A 14,365-nucleotide genomic window follows, 5' to 3' on the forward strand; every position below is an offset into this window, starting at 1 on the left:
CAAAGTGCAGCGTGGTTGTAGTTCCACATATTATTTAATCCGTGAAACTTTGCAATATATAAATAACTGAATCGACAAAACAACAAACCGTGATGCAGAGAAACAAACACTACTCAAAATATAATAACCCACAAAAACCCAGGAAGAAAACCCCTACTTAAATATGATCTCCAATCAGAGGTAACGAGGACCAGCTGCCTCCAATTGGAGATCAACCCAAACAACCCCAACATAGAAATAGAAAAACTAGAACTTAAACATAGAAATAGAAAACATAGAAAAACACAAAACACCCCCTGTCACGCCCTGACCTACTCTACCATAGAAAATAACCTCTTACTATGGTCAGGACGTGACAGGATCACAATACTGGAAGCACTCAGAAAACACCAAGAGGCTGACAACATGTTATTCAGCCAGGATCACAACAATAGAAGTACTCAGAAAACAACAAGAGGCTGACAACATGTTATTCAGCCAGGATCACAACAATAGAAGCACTCAGAAAACAACAAGAGGCTGACAACATGTTATTCAGCCAGGATCACAACAATAGAAGCACTCAGAAAACAACAAGAGGCTGACAACATGTTATTCAGCCAGGATCACAACAATAGTAACACTCAGAAAACAACAAGAGGATAACAGCATGTTATTCAGCCAGGATCACAACAATAGAAGCACTCAGAAAACAAAAAGAGGATGACAACATGTTATTCAGCCAGGATCACAACAATAGTAACACTCAGAAAACAACAAGAGGATGACAACATGTTATTCAGCCAGGATCACAACAATAGTAACACTCAGAAAACAACAAGAGGATAACAGCATGTTATTCAGGCAGGATCACAACAATAGAAGCACTCAGAAAACAACAAGAGGCTGACAACATGTTATTCCGCCAGGATCACAACAATAGAAGCACTCAGAAAACAACAAGAGGATAACAGCATGTTATTCAGCCAGGATCACAACAATAGAAGCACTCAGAAAACAACAAGAGGCTAACAACATGTTATTCAGCCAGGATCTGTCACAGTTGTCTAAAGGAGCAGACCAAAGTGCAGCGTGGTTGTAGTTCCACATATTATTTAATCCGTGAAACTTTGCAATATATAAATAACTGAATCGACAAAACAACAAACCGTGACGCAGAGAAACAAACACTACTCAAAATATAATAACCCACAAAAACCCAGGAAGAAAACCCCTACTTAAATATGATCTCCAATCAGAGGTAATGAGGACCAGCTGCCTCCAATTGGAGATCAACCCAAACAACCCCAACATAGAAATAGAAAAACTAGAACTTAAACATAGAAATAGAAAACATAGAAAAACACAAAACACCCCCTGTCACGCCCTGACCTACTCTACCATAGAAAATAACCTCTTACTATGGTCAGGACGTGACAGGATCACAATACTGGAAGCACTCAGAAAACACCAAGAGGCTGACAAAATGTTATTCAGCCAGGATCACAACAATAGAAGTACTCAGAAAACAACAAGAGGCTGACAACATGTTATTCAGCCAGGATCACAACAATAGAAGCACTCAGAAAACAACAAGAGGCTGACAACATGTTATTCAGCCAGGATCACAACAATAGAAGCACTCAGAAAACAACAAGCGGTTGACAACATGTTATTCAGCCAGGATTACAACAATAGAAGCACTCAGAAAACAACAAGAGGCTGACAACATGTTATTCAGCCAGGATCACAACAATAGAAGCACACAGAAAACAACAAGAGGCTGACAACATGTTATTCAGCCAGAATCACAACAATAGAGGCACTCAGAAAACAACAAGAGGATAACAGCATGTTATTCAGCCAGGATCACAACAATAGATCACTCAGAAAACAACAAGAGGCTGACAACATGTTATTCAGCCAGGATCACAACAATGGAAGCACTCAGAAAACAACAAGAGGCTGACAACATGTTATTCAGCCAGGATCACAACAATAGATCACTCAGAAAACAACAAGAGGATAACAACATGTCATTCAGCCAGGATCACAACAATAGAAGCACTCAGAAAACAACAAGAGGCTGACAACATGTTATTCAGCCAGGATCACAACAATAGAAGCACTCGGAAAACAACAAGAGGATGAAAACATGTTATTCAGCAAGGATCACAACAATAGAAGCACTCAGAAAACAACAACTGGCTGACAACATGTTATTCAGCCAGGATCACAACAATAGAAGCACTCAGAAAACAACAAGAGGATGACAACATGTTATTCAGCCAGGATCACAACAATAGAAGCACTCAGAAAACAACAAGAGGCTGACAACATGTTATTCAGCCAGGATCACAACAATAGAAGCACTCAGAAAACAACAAGAGGATAACAGCATGTTATTCAGCCAGGACCACAACAATAGAAGCACTCATAAAACAACAAGAGGCTGACAACATGTTATTCAGCCAGGATCACAAAAATAGAAGCACTCAGAAAACAACAAGAGGATGACAACATGTTATTCAGCCAGGATCACAACAATAGAAGCACTCAGAAAACAACAAGAGGCTGACAACATGTTATTCAGCCAGGATCACAACAATAGAAGCACTCAGAAAACAACAAGAGGATAACAGCATGTTATTCAGCCAGGATCACAACAATAGAAGCACTCAGAAAACAACAAGAGGCTGACAACATGTTATTCAGCCAGGATCACAACAATAGAAGCACTCAGAAAACAACAAGAGGATAACAGCATGTTATTCAGCCAGGATCACAACAATAGAAGCACTCAGAAAACAACAAGAGGATGACAACATGTTATTCAGCCAGGATCACAACAATAGAAGCACTCAGAAAACAACAAGAGGCTGACAACATGTTATTCAGCCAGGATCACAACAATAGAAGCACTCAGAAAACAACAAGAGGCTGACAACATGTTATTCAGCCAGGATCACAACAATAGAAGCACTCAGAAAACAACAAGAGGCTGACAACATGTTATTCAGCCAGGATCACAACAATAGAAGCTCTCAGAAAACAACAAGAGGATGACAACATGTTGCATCCTTCTGCAGTAACTATGGTAACCACTGACCAGCCACTCCAACAATGCTTGCCTTTAGTCAGGGAGTGACGGATGGTTAAGTTTCATTCTGTCAACATTTCCATTTCACCATTGTATCCCACGGAAACCGCAATCACCTCCCCGACCCACGGGGGTAGTCATGGGAACGTGCACATCTCGGAAATTGATAAATAAACAAGGGTGATGAACAGAAGAGAGAAGAAAAATAATCATGGCTCTTATTTTCACATTTCACTTTTCTGTGACAAATACAATTGAAAGTACGGTGCTTTATCAGGTCAGGTCATGCCAACCTGTCTCTAGGCCTTATAGTTAGAGTTAGGTTTTAGGGGTGGGGGAAACTGATGCTAGATCCGTGCTGATGTCTACCCAGATCCACAAAGATGGTCCTCCATCACCCATCTTTATCCAACATCCCTAGGGGTAGGATGTCTGTGCCAAGGTAATAAGCCACCAGCCGGACGGCTCTTTGATACTTCAGTGTGTACTGGTTATCATCCTACAGAAGGACCTTTACTCTAGCCAGAAGAGGCTACTGGACAGGGAAGAGAGGAGATGGGGACTAAGTGGATCTACAGTATATCTAAACTAAAAAGGGGGGGGGTGATAGAACGGATCACTAGAGGGTTGGGGGGGTCAGGGAGGAAGTAGGTGGTTTTTAGTTGGAATATAATGTTTGCTTCGACCAGCATTAAATCAATGCCTGGGAGAATGTGCGTGGGATTAAAACCCCATTTCAAACCAATGATTACAAACTCATCTATTATGTTATTGGAAGGGTTTTCTATGTAAGGCCAGTTTCTTTCAGTGGTCCTCTCCAGCCCGTGTCAGTCGAATTAGTAACACAATCATTTTTAAGAGCACTGAGGAAGAGGGTAATGTCCTTTTAGATCACAAGCACATGACAATGTCTCTTTTAATCCTAAACAGCATTCTGTCCTGCTCCCAATCCCAAGTCCCTTCCCCAAAGAGATGCACAATCACAAAGCGGGTCAACAATGGTGCTGTCGCTCAATCTGTCTCTATAGTGACCGCTGAGAACGCCGTGGTCCGTGAGGTCACTTTCATTCCGGAATTCTCCAAACAGCCGACTAATTGCTTTGTTTGCGCTGAAATATCAATCACACCAGCTAATCATATGTTGCTATTCACACCAAATGACTGGAGAGAGAAGGAGCGGGATAGAGAGAGAAAGAGAGAGAGAGAGAAGGAATTAGCTGAGAGCGAAAGACAGAGAGAGAGAGACAGAGAAATAGATGAGAGAGAGAAAGAGAGAGAGAGTGAGAGAGAGAGAGAGAGAGAGAGAGAGAGAGAGAGAGAGAGAGAGAGAATGAAAGGGAGAGAGAGAGAGAGAGAGAGAGAGAGAGAGAGAGAGAGAGAGAGGGGGGGGGAGATAGAGATACCCACAAAGAATTTTAAAACAAATCCAATTTTGCTAAACTCTCATATCTATTGGGTGAAATACCATAGTGTGACATCACAGAAGCAAGATTTGTGACCTGTTGCCACAAGGAAAGGGCAACCAGTGAAGAACAGACACCATTGTAAATACAACCCATATTTATGTTTATTTTTTTCCCCTTTTGTACTTTAACTATTTGCACATCATTACAGCACTGTAAATAGACATACTATTAAATGTCTTTATTCTTTTGGAACTTCGTGAGTGTAATGTTTACTGTACATTTTTTATTGGTCATTTCACTTTTGTTTATTATCTACTTCACTTGCTTTGGCGATGTTAACATATGTTTCCCATGTCAATAACGCCCATGAATTGAATTGAATTGAATTGAGAGAGAGAGTGTAATGTTTACTGTTCATTTGTATTGTTTATTTCACTTTTGTTTATTATCTACTTCACTTGCTTTGGCAATGTTAACATATGTTTCCCATGTCAATAACGCCCTTGAATTGAATTTAATTTAATTGACATGAGCGAGAGAGAGAGAGAGAGAGAGAGAGAGAGAGAGAGAAAGAGAGAGAAAGAGAGAGAGAGAGATAGGCTCAGCTGCTCTACTTCTCTGTAAGTAAAGTTCACAGTTCAGTGGTTATCTTTGTGATGGTGCTTGGGAGTAGAAAAGGAAGGAGGTAGGGTGTTTTTCAGCATATATTGTGTTTTCTCTGTCTAGTGAGTTTTCCTTGTTGAAACAGCTATAATATAAACCCAGTAACTTTGCAGAGCGGTATCCCATCAGATCAATTTTCCCCCAACCCCTTATCTCCCACCGTCTCCCCCTCCACTCTCTCTTTTCCCTTTTATCTCTCCCTCTACCTCTCTCTCACTTTCTATCGTGTTTTCAGGGATTTTAACGGGCCGAGCCGAGCAGGCCTTTCTGAGAGGTGAACTCTGGGAACTCTGCCAAAACTCTCAGAGTAATTCAGCCATCTGGATGGAGGTCACTGTTAGTCGTGGGGTGCACTGTATGAGACAGCACCATCCGCACAGCAGAAAAGGCTCTGGGATTACAGTAGGCCTATTGCCATGTTCATCACTTCCTTCAGGACAAAAGATACATTCAGAATTATTTGAAACATCCATCATTATGACAAAGTACAGTAGAAATGCCACAAAGACCTGTATATTGTTGAGTTGCGATATAAAGAGATATTTCTGAGGTAATTTCCACAGCCGCATTCATATTCATGTTGGTCTGAGGGTTTCTGAATGCTCTCAGCAGTAAAATACAGCGGATAGCTCATCCTCCTACACCACCTAATATGATGGAAAGAGACACTCAGGATGAATCAGAACATGTAGGGATGGAGGCCAATAAGGAGCTGATGTCAGGAGATAGACAGTTAGGTTTCTGAGGTGAGGCGAACTCACACAGTCACACACTGAACAGGTCATACACACTGTCACCTCAACCCCTTTAAAACGGCCCACCGTTGGGATGCATCTTATAGACAAGGGGTATTCAACTCTTACCCTACGAGGTCCGGAGCCTGCTGGTTTTCTGTTCTACCTGATAATGAATTGCACACAAATGGTGTCCCAGGTTTAAATCAGTCCCTGATTAGAGAGGGAACAATGAAACAATGCAGTGGAACTGGCTTTCCTGGTGTCCCAGGTCTAAATCAGTCCCTGATTAGAGAGGGAAAAATGAAACAATGCAGTGGAACTGGCTTCCCTGGTGTCCCAGGTCTAAATCAGTCCCTAATTAGAGAGGGAACAATGAAACAATGCAGTGGAACTGGCTTCCCTGGTGTCCCAGGTCTAAATCAGTCCCTAATTAGAGAGGGAACAATGAAACAATGCAGTGGAACTGGCTTCCCTGGTGTCCCAGGTCTAAATCAGTCCCTAATTAGAGAGGGAACAATGAAACAATGCAGTGGAACTGGCTTCCCTGGTGTCCCAGGTCTAAATCAGTCCCTAATTAGAGAGGGAACAATGAAACAATGCAGTGGAACTGACTTGCAAGTCCAGAGTTGAGTTCAAAGATTACAGACTAAAGCCTGTTTCGTAAAAGACAATGTGTTGGAGTGAATAGTTTGTCTTCAAAAAGGTATTGAAGCACAAGTGTGGACAATGAAATTGTTCATTATATCTCCTTGTCTTTGTTTTCTTATGAAGCCTTAATAAATTTGGCAATACAGACCTACTGTAAGCGATTCCAGTCTCAATATGAATGCCCTTTATACTACCTAAAGGTTAGTATAACGTAATGGGCTGACAAGACAGAATCTGTGGTGTTGAATTAGAATGGATAGCAATGTAGAGTACTGTTACTGAGGAGTACAAAGGTAAAATGTTCCCACACAGCAAAAGTGCCAATCCTGATGCATTCAAAGTCAACAGAAGGGAAACACCTGCTGTATATCATCAAAATAACTGTCAAGTAGTCAACAGTAGTCAACAACAAAACTGATATCCAGGGTTCCATAACAAAACAAGACCTTAAATTCACCTCCTGTTCCATTTGGAAACATTGTCCAACAGGATAGTAACCTGGCAAAAATCCTATAGGATTAGTGATTTTTCCAAAAGAATCCTATAGGATTAGTGATTTTTCCAAAAGAATCCTATAGGATTAGTGATTTTTCCAAAAGAATCCTATAGGATTAGTGATTTTCCAATAGAATCCTATAGGATTAGTGATTTTTCCAAAAGAATCCTATAGGATTAGTGATTTTTCCAAAAGAATCCTATAGGATTAGTGATTTTTCCAAAAGAATCCTATAGGATTAGTGATTTTTCCAAAAGAATCCTATAGGATTAGTGATTTTTCCAATAGAATCCTATAGGATTAGTGATTTTTCAAATAGAATCCTATAGGATTAGTGATTTTTCCAATAGAATCCTATAGGATTCCAATGCAAGAATCCAATTGAAAAATACTATTAGATTTTGGAACCAGTCCCATTAGACTCTTATGGGATTATATCCTTTAGGATTATATTTTATAGGATCCTATAGGATTCCAATACATGAATCCAAATTAAAAATCCTATAGGATATATATTTCTATTGGATTCTAATCAGATTTCTTTCTAGGATTTTTTTTACTAGGAAATAGTTTCTTACCAAAGTCAATTACAATAATTCACACAAAATCGAACTACGTTTCACACCAAATATGTTGTAAACTAATGAGTTACTGTGCTTCAATTAAAGCTTAATTACTTGACTGTTGATTTGTACACATGTAATGGGGTCGATAGGTACAGAGAAGAGGCAGAAGGTAAGACTGACAGAGTAATCATAGGATGGGACAAGTAGGCCTACCTATGTAATTACACAGACCAAAACACCATGACAAACGAGCCTTCACTACCAGTGGATATTTTATTATAGAAATGAATACTTGAATCGCAATGTATCGACCTACATAGCGCAGAGGCGAGAATGTCATGAAGCGCGTGTGAGGGGGACATAATCACAGCGTCAGCACCACCAAGCGGTACTAAAACCTTTCAGATAAACACTGCAAACTTCTTCACCCGGATATTCTTATTCTTTTGTGAATAATATCATCGGCTAATATTATTATTATTATTAAATGGTGAAAGTGTTATATATATTTATTGTAGGTATTTAAACAGCTGAATTGTGCACAACAATAGAACAGAGCAGGTGGAAACGTTTAATCTTTCTCCAGTAAAAAAAAAACTCCCGAGGTTGCAGTATTTAGACTGCAAGACTACACTATAACCAGTTCAGCATGTCCAGTGAAAGGTATAATTCGGAAAGAAGAAAATATAGTCAAGGTAATGCAAGTCAGGCGCCAAGATTTGTAAACCACTCACCAAGTTAAGTCTCCAACTACACCCGTTCATCTAGCAGGAGCAACGCTGCGAGTTTCAACCAGTCTGAAGAAGAAGATGAGCGTTGGCGTGGCTCAGGGAAATGAAGGTAAAGATAGAGTAATCACAGTTTGCGTTCTCATATCCAAAACGTCCAGTAACTCAGTCTCTGACTACTGAGCAGATTTCCCAGGTCTCTCTCTCTATGCGTCTCTCCAGGGTTGTATATTTTTCTGTCCTCGTGTCTCCTCGCGCAGCGCGCTATGTAACTGGACACTGCGCCGCACTGCTGAGCTCCGCTCCAGCTCACAGACAATAGCCTCGGTCACTGAGACAAGGGACCAGGACGCAAACCAAGCGACGCGTACGCTTTAAACTTTGTTATAACTGTAGCACGAAGGGTGATCTGGCGGCGCTTTGCAGAGTGCGCGGCTATGTTGGTTGCTGCGTGCAAAGCAAGCGCTCTGTGATAGACATGGGGTTCGCAGGATTTTAAAAGGAACTGAAGGACCAGTGCGCCCCTACTTTGCTTTTTTAAAATGTTTACATTCAAAACCGTTTCGTTTCTCTTGAGATACAGACAGTTGTTTGCCTCACCTCTTGTTTTTTGTTGTTATTTTTGCTTTAATATGTTTATTTAATATATCCTCTGTCGGGTGGCCCTTTACATTCCCTTTGCATACTGAGTTGGCAGACATATATTTCATCATGTTCATGAAACTTGTTGGGAACACATAGGCTGTCATAGCGTTCCATAAGTATGTTCTCTAGATGAAGGCAAAAGCCATCTTTTGGTCCAGAGCACTTATGTAAAAGCCATGTTCTTCTTTGTTTTTTATTTTTTTTCTCAGGATCTCTGCCTCCATTCATTTACATTTAGCATTTTAGTCATTTATCCAGAGGGACTTACAGTTAGTACATCCTAAGATAGCTAGGTGAGACAACCACATATCACTGTCATAGAAAGTCCATTGACCCATGAAATCCCAATGTTTTTTGTTGACTATGCTAACATTTATTATTTCATATCTAGTCTCTACACTCAATTTTACCATGCCAAGTCCAAGTTGGAGACATGTCGTGTGCCAGGTAGCCTTGAGTGAAACAACAGTTCTGTGAATATTTTTTATTTATTTTATTTTATTTAACGTTTATTTAACCAGGGCAAGTCAGTTAAGAACAAATTCTTATTTACAATGACGGCCAAACCCTGACGACACTGGACCAATTGTGCGCCGCCCTGTGAAACGTCCAATCACGGCCGGATGTGATAGATGATAACGGCTCCTACTTTTGACAGATATTGTTTGGGTGAAAACAGCACCATGTTTAAAAAGGCCTTTCAGAGAAGCAGCAAAATACAGCCTACCTCCTTGTGAATAGAAATATCAATAAAACCAAAAGAAATACATTTCAACTCATTTTAATTCTGTCAAAAGTAATAATCAACTTCTCAGACGTTGGTCCATTTCAAATCTTAACGCACATCCACACCTTGCCAATCAGCATGTAGCAAATACTATGCCCATATAAACTGTCAAAATGTGTATACATGTTCATGCCTTGAGCGTGACATCTTCAATTCAAGACCTTATTTGTCCTTTTTTTTTATCCCTGCAGCCAAATGAACATGTCGGTCAAGCTGTTCACAGACACGGCCCATCTATGACAGTCATCCTGTGTTGCTGCTTTGACAGATGCATTTAGTTATTAAGTCAACAACAGACTGTTAAATAGACCTCTGCCTCTTCCTGTACTGGCCTAGCTGAACACAGATACAGTAGGATAGTCGCTTTGTACCCACACATCTACATTCAAATCAGGAAACTTTCATAAAAATGCAAACCGCCCACAATAGAGGATAAAGTAAAGCTGAGATTTACATTTGAAGTGGCAATCCTCCAACTCACTAGCTTTCGCTCTCTTTCTATTTCTCTTTCTCTCGCTCTCTCTTATCTCTCTCACCTCTCTCTCATCTCTAACGCTCATCTCTCTCTCTCTCTCTCTCTCTTGATATGGGAAGTGTGTGGGTAACCTTTTCCTCCTCTATCTGCCAAGCGATGCACTGGGAGCAACCCTTCTTTCTTTAAATACGGAAAAGTTCCAACGCGAAATGTCAAATTTGTCAGAGAACGTTAGCATATTTACAAGGCTGAGACTTGGCATGGTTTAGGTAGTACAATATGTATGATGCATTTGTTTGATGCCGGGGAAGAACAAAGACTAGACAGGACACATGGGGAGCCTGTGTTTCATCCTGTACATCCCATGGTGACTTGTACATATTACTCACTCCACCTGTCGAATAGTTTCTAAGAACTTACTAACTCAACATCAGTGAATTCATCTTCAATTGTGTCACGCTGGCTGGATGTCCTTTGGGGTGGTGGACCATTCATGTTACACACTGGAAACTGTTGAACGTGAAAAAAACCCAGCAGCGTTCGCCCTCTGAATGGCACACATACACAATCCATGTCTCAATTGTCTCAAGGCTTTAAAAAAATAATTCTTTAACCTGTCTCCTCCCCTTCATCTACACTGATTGAAGTGGCATCAATAAGGGATCATAGCTTTCACCTGGATTCCCCTGGCCAGTCTAAGTCATGGAAAGAGCAGGTGTTCTTAATGTTTTGTAAACTCAGTGTACATTTTGACATGTTTACATAACGTAGAACCTAGAATGATTTGAATTAATATCGCAGCTATCACACTTGTAGTAACTCTCTGGATTCAGCACCACTGTGTGTCACCTACTGTTTGATTCCATCTCAATCTGGATCTAGCTCTTACTCCAACTAAAGCCTCTCCACTTGGAGATCCTAAAACCCCTGGAAGTGTTATTTACATCGGCTTCAAGTTAGATTCCAGACAATGGTGGGTCTTGAGATAAATAAGCCAAGTTAGATTCCAGACAATGGTGGGTCTTGAGATAAATAAGCCAAGTTAGATTCCAGACAATGGTGGGTCTTGAGATAAATAAGCCAAGTTAGATTCCAGACAATGGTGGGTCTTGAGATAAATAAGCCAAGTTAGATTCTAGACAATGGTGGGTCTTGAGATAAATAAGCCAAGTTAGATTCTAGACAATGGTGGGTCTTGAGATAAATAAGCCAAGTTAGATTCCAGACAATGGTGGGTCTTGAGATAAATAAGCCAAGTTAGATTCTAGACAATGGTGGGTCTTGAGATAAATAAGCCAAGTTAGATTCTAGACAATGGTGGGTCTTGAGATAAATAAGCCAAGTTAGATTCTAGACAATGGTGGGTCTTGAGATAAATAAGCCAAGTTAGATTCCAGACAATGGTGGGTCTTGAGATAAATAAGCCAAGTTAGATTCTAGACAATGGTGGGTCTTGAGATAAATAAGCCAAGTTAGATTCCAGACAATGGTGGGTCTTGAGATAAATAAGCCAAGTTAGATTCTAGACAATGGTGGGTCTTAAGATAAATATTGGATGGCTGTGCATCAGGGCATGGATGGTAGATGGAGAGGGGAGGAATCACCTATTGTGTGTGTGTGTGTGTGTGTGTGTGTGTGTGTGTGTGTGTGTGTGTGTGTGTGTGTGTGTGTGTGTGTGTGTGTGTGTGTGTGTGTGTGTGTGTGTGTGTGTGTGTGTGTCCCTCTCCTTAAACAGCAGACATACTGTATTCCATAGGTGCAAGAGTCAGTCTAATAAACTGGAGTTGCCAGGCAACCCACACCAAAAATCTAGGCTAGGCATAAGTCCCTTTCCGCTCTTCGCTCCATCCCTTCCTCCCTCCATCCCTTCCTCCCTCCATCTCTTCAACTGGCCCCAAATGTGTTTTCTGTTGTGAAGAGAGAGTGTGTGTGTACGTGTGTACGTGTCTGTCTGTCTGTCTGTCTGTCTGTCTGTCTGTCTGTCTGTCTGTCTGTCTGTCTGTCTGTCTGTCTGTCTGTCTGTCTGTCTGTCTGTCTGTCTGTCTGTCTGTCTGTCTGTCTGTCTGTCTGTCTGTCTGTCTGTCTGTCTGTCTGTCTGTGTGTGTGTGTGTGTGTGTGTGTGTGTGTGTGTGTGTGTGTGTGAGAGTGCACGTGCTTGTGTGTTTGTACCTCTGCCTTCCCTCCTACAGCAAACAGTCCATCTGTCATACTGCTGTTGCTACAGAGCCGCTGGTCAGCTCAGGACTGGATGGCCTCTGGGAACCCTAAGAACAAACAAGCCCATGCATGTATGCCACACACACACGCACGCACACACGCACGCACGCACGCACGCACACACACACACACACACCGAGTTTAAAGCAGCTGACTCAATCACCTAAGAAAGACTATCCTCTGGGGATGGGTGATGGAGAGGGGGTGATGGAGAGGAGGTGATGGAGAGGAGGTGATGGAGAGGCGGTGATGGAGAGGGGATGATGGAGAGGGGGTGATGGAGAGGTGATGGAGAGGGGGTGATGGAGAGGGTGACAGAGAAGGGGTGATGGAGAAGGGGTGAGGAGGGGTGATGGAGAGGGGGTGATGGAGAAGGGCTGAGGAGTGGGTGATGGAGAGGGGGTGATGGGGAAGGTGATGGAGGGGGTGATGGAGAGGGGATGAGGGAGAGGGTGATAGAGAGGGGCTGAGGAGGGGTGATGGAGAGGGGGTGATGGAGAAGGGGTGAGTAGGGGGTGATGGAGAGGGGGTGGGGAGGGGTGATGGAGAGGTTGTGAGGAGTGGGTGATGGAGAGGGGGTGATGGAGAGGGGTGATGGAGAAGGGGTGAGGAGGGGTGATGGAGAGGGGGTGGGGAGGGGTGATGGAGAGGGGGTGGGGAGAAGGGGTGAGTAGGGGGTGATGGAGAAGGGGTGAGTAGGGGGTGATGGAGAAGGGGGGAGGAGGGGTGATGGAGAGAGGGTGAGGAGGGGGTGAGGAGGGGGTGATGGAGAGGGGGTGAGGAGGGGGTGATGGAGAGGGGGTGAGGAGGGGTGATGGAAAGGGGGTGAGGAGGGGGTGAGGAGGGGTGATGGAGAGGGGGTGAGGAGGGGGTGATGGAGAGGGGGTGAGTAGGGGGTGATGGAGAGGGGGTGAGGAGGGGTGATGGAGAGGGGGTGAGGAGGGGGTGATGGAGAGGGGTGAGGAGGGGTGATGGAGAGGGGGTGAGGAGGGGTGATGGAGAGGGGGTGAGGAGGGGGTGATGGAGAGGGGGTGAGGAGGGGGTGATGGAGAGGGGGTGATAGAGAAGGGCTGAGGAGTGGGTGATGGAGAGGGGGTGATGGAGAGGGGGTGATAGAGAGGGTGACAGAGAAGGGGTGATGGAGAAGGGGTGAGGAGGGGTGATGGAGAGGGGGTGATGGGGAAGGTGATGGAGGGGGTGATGGAGAGGGGATGAGGGAGAGGGTGATAGAGAGGGGTGAGGAGGGGCTGAGGAGGGGTGATGGAGAGGGGGTGATGGAGAAGGGGTGAGTAGGGGGTGATGGAGAGGGGGTGGGGAGGGGTGATGGAGAGGGGGTGAGGAGGGGTGATGGAGAGGTTGTGAGGAGGGGCTGAGGAGTGGGTGATGGAGAGGGGGTGATGGAGAGGAGGTGATGGAGAGGGGGTGATGGAGAGGGGATGATGGAGAAGGGGTGAGGAGGGGTGATGGAGAGGGGGTGGGGAGGGGTGATGGAGAGGGGGTGAGGAGGGGTGATGGAGAGGTTGTGAGGAGGGGCTGAGGAGTGGGTGATGGAGAGGGAGTGATGGAGAGGGGGTGATGGAGAGGGGGTGATGGAGAGGGGGTGAGGAGGGGTGATGGAGAGGGGGTGGGGAGGGGTGATGGAGAGGGGGTGATGGAGAGGGGGTGATGGAGAAGGGGTGAGTAGGGGGTGATGGAGAGGGGGTGAGGAGGGGGTGAGGGAGAGGGGGTGATGGAGAAGGGCTGAGGAGTGGGTGATGGAGAGGGGGTGAGGAGGGGTGATGGAGAGGGGGGTGATGGAGAGGGGGTGATGGAGGGTGATGGAGAGGGGGTGATGGAGGGTGATGGAGATGGGGTGAGGAGGGGTGATGGAGAGGGGGTGAGGAGGGTGATGGAGAGGGGGGTGAGGAGGGGTGATGGA

General features: G+C 43.8%; 1 protein-coding gene across 2 annotated transcripts in view; it reads right to left on the bottom strand.

Annotated features, from left to right (window-relative positions):
- The window catches only part of LOC106590611 (semaphorin-5A), a 334,049-nt gene extending 325,267 nt beyond the window's left edge, over positions 1–8,782 (bottom strand). Inside the window, exon 1 of one of the 2 annotated variants that reach the window (XR_014383102.1) lies at positions 8,330–8,782. The gene's annotated coding sequence lies outside the window, so the exon portion shown is untranslated. The remainder of the gene's footprint in view (positions 1–8,329) is intronic. The other variant, XM_082970801.1, reaches the window with a different exon arrangement.
- Positions 8,783–14,365: the final 5,583 nt, after the last annotated feature.

This window comes from Salmo salar, chromosome 29, assembly GCF_965601325.2.
Source record: "Salmo salar chromosome 29, fSalSal1, whole genome shotgun sequence".
NCBI classification, from domain to species: domain Eukaryota; kingdom Metazoa; phylum Chordata; class Actinopteri; order Salmoniformes; family Salmonidae; genus Salmo; species Salmo salar.